Below are 10269 nucleotides of genomic sequence, written 5' to 3'. Positions count from 1 at the left end.
AGACAGGGTAGATAGGTAGATAGACTGATACATTTATTATAAATTTCATTGATAAAAACAATGCATAGCACACAATTAGAAAATTATAGCTAAATTCTTAGAAATTTTAGAGTTTGCCAGAGAAATAACAGGCTAGAGACAGACTGATTACGGAGGCCAAGGAGTCCTGTAAAGTACTGCAGCATGGAGGGCCCAGAAAGCAAGAGGGGAGGTTCAGTCTGAGTTTGAAGGACTGAGAATCCAGCGCACCTGCCCGTCCCAGAGGACGGCTGCAGAACCGGGTGAGCGGTCGTGGGGTTGGGGGTGGTTCTGCCGGTGTCCCTTCTGGATCCGAAGGTTGGGAACTGTCCAAGGGTAGGAGAAGCTACCCAAGGACAGCGCAGCTCAAGAGAAGAGAATATATGTCCTTGTCGCTGCCTTTTTGTACAGGCCTTTGTGGACTGGATGGTCAAATTAGGGAAGGTGGAGCTTTCCGTCCACTCTACTGATTGATGTGTTAATCCTGCTCAGGAGCACACTGGCAGAGACAGCCAGAAATAGTATTTTATCTGAGTAACCTTTAACCCCATCCCACTGACGTGTAAAATTAACCACCATAATACCATTTCTTATACATTTCATACAATCAAATCAATATCACAAAATGTTTATTGGCCACTGCTGGAATCTTAAATACGTAGTCAATCTGTCTATGGTAGTTGTTGGCAAAGGAATGTAGCTATGACGTGATGTGAACATTGGTTGATATTTTCACTGAAATGTAAGAGTAAGACAAGGGTGAAACAAAGATTATAAGAGCTTGGCTCTTTTGTCAATGCTATGAAAGATTTCTTTGTTGGATTGAAAAGTCTTTAAGTGCTAGACTATTTCCTCAACTCTGCATGCTATCCATAATGAGATGACTCTAGACACAACACACTTGTAAGTTTAATCCACATTATTGCTATTTCTCCACCACCTTCTCAATTCTAGGTATCAGGAAAAGAATCACTCTCTGATTTATGGCACTCTCCCATCTCCAGAGTATAAACACACATCACAGCTGATTTCGGGAAGAGTTGGACACCATCATACAGAATCTCTATCTGCCACACAGATATAATAACCTCAAACATATGGGTCATGGTAAAATCTAGTGATATAGGGTCGGGGATTTAGCACAGGGGTTCTACCACCTGCCTCGCAATCACAAGGTCTTGAGGTTCAATCCCCACTACCAAAAAAAAAAAAAAATCTAGTGATTAATTAGGCAACAATGAGTTTTGAATATCTGTCTCCTTTTAAAGATATAGTTTATAGCCAGGCATGATACTGCACACCTGTAATCCCAACACTTGGGAGGCTGAGGCAGGAGGGTTGTTCTGAGTTTAAACCCACTGTGGGCCTTACAGTGAGTTCAAGGTCACCCTGAAACATACAGAAAGAACTTGTCTCAAAAACAAATACATTATTTATATTTAAATTTAATTATAATTCAGTGTCATTCAGTTTTAATAGCAGCTGTATTTAACTGGCTTACAAATTGCTGAAATTTTAACAGTGCGCTTGCTTCCAATTTCTGCCTACCCCAGTGTCTGGCCACCCTTAAGGGTGACTGAAGTTTCGAGATCCTCTTTGCCATCCTTTGTATAGGAACTGGTAGGAAATAGACAGCTGTCTGACAAAGGCCTTAGTACAGAGAGTGACCCACAGTGCCTCACCTGGATACTGGAGCATCACAGAAGATTCAGCAAGGCTGCTGGCCGCAAGCGCACTGAATTCTGACCTTGGGCTGCTGTGACAGGCATAAGACTAATCCATCAGGTTGGGGTTCAGTTCCCAGTGCCCTTCTTCTGTGGCCCCATCAAACAGTCTCTTATTAACCTGTGAGAGTCATAAAACTGAAAATGTTATTGGGAGGAAAAGTGTAGTAATTCGCGAACCATACTCTCTCCATCCTATGTGACAAGGATCCCAGCAGTGTTCTGTTCTGAGTGCTTGGAGGAAAGTGCTAGAAACAAATACGTCATGGCATCTGTGTGACCACGAACTCTACTTTGTGGACATGTGCTAGCATACCGAGTGAGACCTGTGCGCTTTTAACACTCAGTATTTATTGCCTTTCCCCCAAACTGCCATGCCCTGTCACACTTCTGTGATTTCACTGAGGCTGCCCTTCCTCTAGGATACTTTTTCCTTGTCTGTACCCACTCAAGGGCCAGATCAACAACAACAGATCTTTGCTAGTCTTCTCAGGAGGTAGAATTTGATCAGAATACGTGGCGAACTTTTATTTCTATTTCTTTGGGGGTAGTGGTTAAGACAGGGTCTTGCTCTGTAGTTTAGACTGGACTTGAACTCACTATGTAGACCAGGCTGGCTTTGAACACACAGTCCTTTGGCAGCCTTCCAAGTGCTCCATCACACCCAGATTTTTTTTTTTGTTTTTTAAAACGGGTTTCACTATGTAGTTGAGACTGATCTTGAACTCACAGCGATCCTCCTGCCTCAGCCTCCCAAGTGCCGGGATTACAGGTGTGTGCCACCATGCCCAGCCACACCCAGATTTTTTTGTGGTGAACTTTTAAATCTAAAAATTTTATGGCAGTAAAAGACCCATTGCTATGAACCCTCCTCAAAACATTCTCCTCACTTCCAAACTGGCCTAGGAACCCAGAAATATGATTTGTCTTTATGAGGTAGAATCAAAAGTATGCTGAATGCTCTTGCTGAGCTCCATCCAATGGAAAGGTAGTTTATAAAAATGTCTCAGTAAATCTGGGGATTTGGCTCTGTGGTTCCACCTCCTGCCTTGCGAGCGCAAGGACCCGAGTTTGATCCCCAGTGCCAAAAAAAAAAAAAAAAGAAAAGTCTCAGTGTGTCCTCTGATTCCCTGGGTGTGGCACAGTGGAACTTCTGACTCTTTCCCAAAGTCAAAAATGACTATGAGGACTGGGGATTTAGCTCAGTGGTTCTGCCGCCTGCCTCACAAGTGCAAGGATCCGAGCTCAATCCCTGGTACCAAGAAGAAAAATGACTATGGAAGGTAGAAGCTGTGAACTGATTCAGAACATCAAGGCAACCATGACAGCAAAACTACAGACCCTCACAAAGGAGCACGTCCGGAACGGCTTCAGAAAGTGGTAAGCATGGTGGGAGACGTGTGTATGAAGGGAAGGGGTTCTTGGCAAAGCTACCTGTCACTATAATAAAATTTTAAAGATATAAACATTCACTATTTGTCCATCCCACCTTGTCCACACTGCTCTGAACTTCCTGCAGGAATACTTCAAGGTGTCGGGAAGGAGTTCATGAATTTAGAATAACTGTTTGATAGAGTAAACATTTGATGAATGGTGGGTATTGTTTTCAGTGATGACATCAGCAGTGGTAACTATTATTAGAAGAAACTTGTTTCTGTGTCCTGTTCTGTTGCAGGTGTAGGAGGACAGAGGGGTAAGGGGAGAACAGAGCTTGGTAGAAGAGGACAAGCTCCAGCAGGGCATGCAGAGTATGGTGCTGGGCCTGGCTCTGTCCCTATTTAACTTTCTGACCTGAGGCTAAATCACTTCTCTCTGGAGGTCCCACTCTTCATCTGGAAAAATTAGGCCATTGGATTCCACCAGTTGGGTTCTTAAACTGGGCTAAATGTCAAAATCTTTTGGGAAGCATTTTAAAAAACCAAGGTGCACCCTCCCCACTCCTGGTTTACCGAAACAGCCTCTGAGATGGAGGGGTCAGGAAGATGGTTTGCTTTTTAAGCTTCTTAGATGAGCTTATTTGTGATTGGGAACTGTTAGGTTCACGCAAAAGTGCTAACATCAGGACCTCTGGACTTACTCTTGACTCTGCCTGGAAAGCTCCTCACCTTCGTGTTTCTTGGCCTTATTTTGCTAGTATCACTCCACAAGCATTGTCCCCTCAAAGAGAGCCTTTCTGATCACCCTTATGGAACACACCACTCCTCCAACCACTGTGGATCTCTTTGTGGGACTTATTCTTCCTGTCGTACTTCTTACATGTGACCTGATTGGTCGACTGTTCTTCTTGTTCACTAGAAGGTCAGGTCCGTGAAGGTTAGGGATTGGATGCTTCCCCCACGTCATCCTAGCCTCTCTGGGACAGTACCTGGGACAGAGCCAGAAAGTAAGAAATCAATTTTGAATGAACAAATAAATAGCTGCATAAACGGGTACGTAAGGCACTGGCTTTGCTTCTGCCTGCACGCCAGAATGTATGGGGTGGGGGGACCAGATCCTCCTGGGAATTGCCCTACCCCTAAAGGCCACTCACAATGGCTCAGGCTTTGTGGCCCATGAAGCCCCCCAGGATCATGGTCTTAGTTCTTGCTTTACCTGAGGGAATTCCCCAGAGAGGGGTGTTTACATCTAGCCAACTCATCAGCATGCTGTTTGGGGTTCATTGCAGTCACATTTCCTAGGTGCTCATTCTTAGGGAGGACGATGACAAGCCCTTCAGAAGTTGCTTTATGGAGGGCAGGGGGTTCAAATCCCTGACAGACATGAAGTCATTCAGCTTTTAAAAGGTGTTTAGCTGGAAAATGTTTCCAGAAGTATTTTAGAGGGGTTCATAAATGATTAATAAAATTTATATGTATAGTACATGTGAGTTATTATCTTTAAAATATACTCTATATTAAATACTTTATTCAAGGTGACATTTTATTGGCTACCATTTTACTTTCAGATTGTTGAGGCTTTAAAAATATAAGTGTGCCCATTGGAGCCCAACAACTTTAGAAGAAAAAGTTCCCCTTCCTAGAACACCTTCTTGTCTGCACATCTGGGATATGGAACTCAGGTACCCAGACTGCAGAAGAGATTGAAATGATCTGTTTAATGCTGGCCTTACTAAAAGTGCTCAGCTTAAATATTATATCAGCCTTGATTTTAATTATTTGCCAAATCTCTCTTCTTGTTCTCCGAAAGGTATTTTTCCAAGATGTTAGGGAAAACAGAAAAGAGGTCAGAGAATCCACAAGCAAAAATGTTCAGTATCAATGAACATTCCCTAAATAATAAGTTCTACCAATCAACTAAAATTTGGGGAAACACTGAGTTAGTGAAAGTGTTTTGATAGGATACACCGGAGTCCTTAATGTGTTAATGTGTGTGTGACTCTCAGGAAGGAAAAATCAGACATAACATTTCCCAATATTATTTGATGAGAGGCCAGTCTCTTATGGAGCGAGTTTATTCATCAAAATAAGAGTGATAAGAGTCATCAAGTCTTTTCGTGAACTCATTACACTCATGCACAAGAGAAAGATGGAGACAGGTCCTTAGTGTGGAAGGTGTGTTTGACAAGTGGATGTAAGTACATGTATATAACATATCCTGATTGTTTCTATCCTCTTTCCTTCCCCTCCCTCCATCTCTTGGCCCTCTTCCCATCTGAAACAGATCTCTCTCCCTACTTCCTATTATTTATCTTTTTCTCTCTCATTGAGTTTATTGGTACATTTTAGGGATACAGTACAGTTACATTCATCATTGGGATCTTGTACCTTTACATGACAGGTCTTGGTTCTCATTTTTTCCCTTTGTCCCTGCCCTATTATTTATCTTTTATTTTGCTCATTATCTACAATTTAGGTTTTTCATATAAGAGAAACCATGTGATGATATTTAAACATGTGTGTCTGATTTCTTTCACTTAGAGCGGCCATCAAATACATGAAGAAATGCTCAAAATTGCTGGTCAGCAGAGAAATGCAAATTGAAACAACACTGAGATTCCACATTACCCGAGAAAGAATGACCGTCATTAAGAAATCAAACAATAACTGGCGCTGGTGAGGCTGACAGGAGAGCAGGAACTCTTCCACATTGTTGGTCGGGATGTAAACGAGTACAAACCACCAAGGAAATCGGTCTGGGGAGTCCTCGAAACACAGAAAGTCGAAATCCCATTGGACCCAGCCAGCCCCCCTCTAGGTGTCTTCCCCCAAAGAGTCGAAGACATCGCTACAGCGATCCATGCACACCCATGTTCAGAGCAACACAATTCATAAGAGCTAATCTTGGAAGCAGCCTATCTGTCCATCAGCAGATGGATGGAAAAAGAAAAGGTGGTTGTGTACACAGTACAATGTTACTGTGCCATAAAGAAGGATAGACTTGAGCTGTTTGTGGTAAAACGGATGCGTCTTGAGACTAATTTTAAATGAAACTGTATTTTTGACTACGACGGTGTCAGCTCATGCTGGATGTGCCTTCCCCACCACAAACAATGATGAAACAGACAAAGGACAGGAAGTGACTGTCCAGGCATCGGGTCCAGGCATTCTCTCTTTGCAGGGAGATCTCTTCAGCGAGCCTCGTACGTGACCAGGGAAGAGGCGGCGCGGCCAGGAAGGTTGCATGAGCTCATCCTGGGGAGCTCCCGGGGTCACGGCCAGGAGCAGGGCTCTCCACACGCAGGCGCCACAGCCACTAGGTCAGGCAGGGAACAGGCTCAATGGGCACAAAGTCTGCGCAGAGATGCCCAGCAGACCCTCAGTGTTGAAAGAGTTCAGGCCACCAGACAGACGACACCTTGGCGAGCACTTCTCGCACTCTTCTGAGACCCTAGAGATTCCCCACCTAAGGAGAAGCAGCCATGGCAGAGAATATGGACTGTGACCACGCTGGATAGCCGTGTTGGGGTCACTGACACACAGAGAATGAGATGCCAGCCCATTGGGTCATAATAGAGCTGGGAAATTCCCACGGTCTAGTGACATCATAGCCAACCCAACATCACAGGCAACGCACCGCTCACATGCTCGCAGAGATGCTGGTGTAAACAAACGTACCATACCGCCACGCACAGTTATGTATACAACACAGTACTTGACGGTGATGCAAATGACTGTGTCACTGGTTTTTGTGTTCATGGTACTATACTTTTGGGAAGGAGGTACTGAGGATTGAAATCAAGGCCTTCACACTGAGCTACATCCCCATCCCCTTTTTAAAAGTATTTTTATTTTGCTACAGGGTAAATTGCCAAGATATCCAGGCTGGGATGGGGCTTGGGATCCTCCTGCCTCAGCCTCCTAGAGTGCTGGGATTACAGGTGTGCACCACCATGCCCAGCTTCTACTATGCTTTTTATTGTTTTTTTAGTGTTCTCTATCTATTCATTCTTAAAAGGTTTACCATAAACTGTGTGTGCAGCCTCACATACCTAACACTGGCTACCCTTGTGTCATTTTCTCCTGTGCTATACTACATGCGTTGTAAGTGTCACTCTGGTTTCACACAACCAGGAAATAGCCTGATGGCATGTTTCCCAGAATGTAACCTGTTGTTACATGACAGTTGATTGCGTATTCAAAGAACGAATCTGAAACAGACCCACCTTAAAAAGTCCTAACAGAGACCTTCACAAAATCAAGCTGCCTGTTGGACAGCACACCAAAGTTCCCAGCAGAGCAACAGAGGAGTAAGGAGCATGAAGACAGACAGAAGTAAGATTGCCTTTACAGACGACATGAATGTGTATGTATAGAAAACTCTAATGAATCTAAAAAGACAGTAGTTGGACTAAGCAAGAAATAGCAACATAGCAAGCTACAAGGTCAAATATACAAGAATCAATTCTGGTTTTACCTACTAATGACACACAGAAAATAAAACTGACAAAGCACCATTTATAACAGCATCAAAATATAGACAACATTTAGGGGGCTAGCTTGACCAGAAATAAAACAAAATGAATAGAAAGATACATGATATTCATTCACTGAAAGACTAAATATTGTTCGGATGTTAATTATCCCTCTTAAAAAACTGATCTATAGATTCATCAGAACCAATCAAAATCTGAATGCGATTTTCTCTGGAAATCGACAAGTTGATTCTAATATGTGTATGAAAATGCAAAGGACCTAGTTTGGCCAGAATAATCTTTAAAAAGAAGAGCAAGATTAAAGGACACAATCTGATTTCAACACATTAAAAATATACAATTGCTGCAGTGTGACATTGGCATACAGACAGCCCAAATAACAGTACAGTGGTACTATTTCTCCATAAACTCTCCATAAGGGTAAATTTCCCTGTTAGGGTTAACATTGAATCTAACCATTGCATTTGATTTGGTTCTCATCCATTCTGATTTGCAACCAGAATCATGAGAAAAAACCAAGTTCAGAAACTGAGGTACCGTTGTAATGATAGAATATAGAATCCAGAAACAGAGCCACACATATACAATCAATGGGCCTGTGACAAAAGCAAAACTCAAACCACTGGATAACTGTTTGGAATGAAATGAACCTCAACCCTTACCTCACACCGCACATAAACAATTAGAAATGAACTCCAGATTTAGTTACGAAAGCTAAAATTACAGAGCTGCTAGAAGAAACAGAAGCATGTCTTCACAATCTTGGCTTAGGTAAAAGTTTCCTTGACAGGACAGATGCAAAAGAATACTAACTATAAAAGTGCAATATGAATATGTTGATCTCATAAAACTAATACCTTTGCTTCTCACAAAGACACTACCAAGAAAAGGAAAGTGAAGGCCCCCAGTCAAGAGAAAATGTTAGCAATGCCTACATATTAGGAGAGACTTTTATCCAGAATGTATAGAATATCTACAAATTTATAAGATGAAAAACCAATCAAAAGTGGGCCGAAAATGGACCATAAATTTCATGAAAGATGATATGCAAATGGAAATGAGCATATGAAAATGCGTTCAACATCATTAGGCATCAGAGAAAGGCAAATTAAAACCACACAAAAAGTTCATCTCTCCATATCCAGTAAAATAGCTATTGTTCCAAAGACTGACAAGGCTACACGTTTGTGAGGAAGCAGAAATACAGAAACTCGCATCTCTCTTGTTCAAAGGGTAAGGTGGTTCAGCCACTTAGAAAACTGGCAATATCTTAGTCAGAGATACACCTAATTACTGGAGAGCAATAAAGACATATGCCCGCAATAACTCATACAGAAGGTTTACGGCATCTTCATTTACAACAGGCCACGACTGGAACAACTCCAACACCCATCAACACAAGAATAGCGAACACATCGTAGAGTACCCATTTCATGAAACATCGTATTTCATTTATAAATTTGAAAGGAATAAACTACTAATACACTTAATCAGCATCACCGATGAATTTCAGAAACTGTTTCGAGCAAAAAGTTGCAGACCTAGGATTCATACCACATGACTTATGAGGCAAGACTTTAGGGCGTGGTCCACCCCCTGGACACGTGGGCATGACCTGCCAATCATGGAAACCCAGAAAAATAGTCCCAAGCCCTGCACCTGGGACCAATCAAAAATTGCCGTCTTCAGTTCTTCTAGTGCGAGGTCAAGCAGGGTTTTGACAGGTCAGCCTAGATCTGACGTCAGAAGGGAGGATACAAAAGATGGCTATCGTCAGTCTCTGTGGCCCCTGAAAGTTCTTTCAGTAGTGGCCTGATCTCACCCTGGCGAACCTGTTTCTTTTCCTACCTGCAGTCGGCCCTTACTCTGCTGGTTATACTTCTTTTCCTGCCTTTAATACCTTTAGTAAATGTAAAACCTCGCTACCTTTCATGCTTGTCTCAACCAATTACTTAGGACAAGAACCTGGCATCTCTAGTAGGGTCCCAGGGTGCTTCAGGCCCAAGCAGCAACGCCATTTAGATGAAATTCAGAACAGCGACTCCCAGGGTGGTTATGCATTGACTGGATGGGACAGGAGGCTTCTGAAATGATGGAAATATTGTATATCTTGGCTGCTGTGTGGATTATGGGATGTGATAAGATCCGTGCACATCCCTCTGTGTGCATTTCACCTCAAAAAAAAAAAAAATGAGAAGCTGCGCGCAGTGGCACACACCTGTAATCTCAGCAGTCTGGGAGGCTGAGGCAGGAAGATTACAAGTTCGAGCCCTGCCTAGGCAACTTAGTCACCTAGAGAGACCCATTGCAAAATGAGAAAGAGAAAAAAATAAAGGCTGGGGATATAGCTTAATGTGAAGGCCCTGGGTTCAATCCCCAATACCACACACGCACACACACACGCACACGCACACGCACACGCACACGCACACACAAAAGTGGGAAAGAAAGGAAAACATGAGATGGTAAGGACAAAATATTCCAAAATTCCATAATCCTATTTTCCTTGGCTTGTAGCAAGCGCCCATGCACAGTGTGAATGTGTGTGCCGTACTCGCCGTGAGCCGGCCGGTGCTGCACAGAGCGTCCTTGTTGTAGTTTCATTTCAGTAGAGAGCTTCACATTTCATTTGGAACAAGGCCTCTCCTCTTCTTT

This window comes from Fukomys damarensis, unplaced genomic scaffold, assembly GCF_012274545.1.
Source record: "Fukomys damarensis isolate Sample0158 unplaced genomic scaffold, DMR_v1.0_HiC HiC_scaffold_12, whole genome shotgun sequence".
In the NCBI taxonomy this organism is placed as follows: domain Eukaryota; kingdom Metazoa; phylum Chordata; class Mammalia; order Rodentia; family Bathyergidae; genus Fukomys; species Fukomys damarensis.
Note: the sequence above shows the minus strand (reverse complement) of the source record.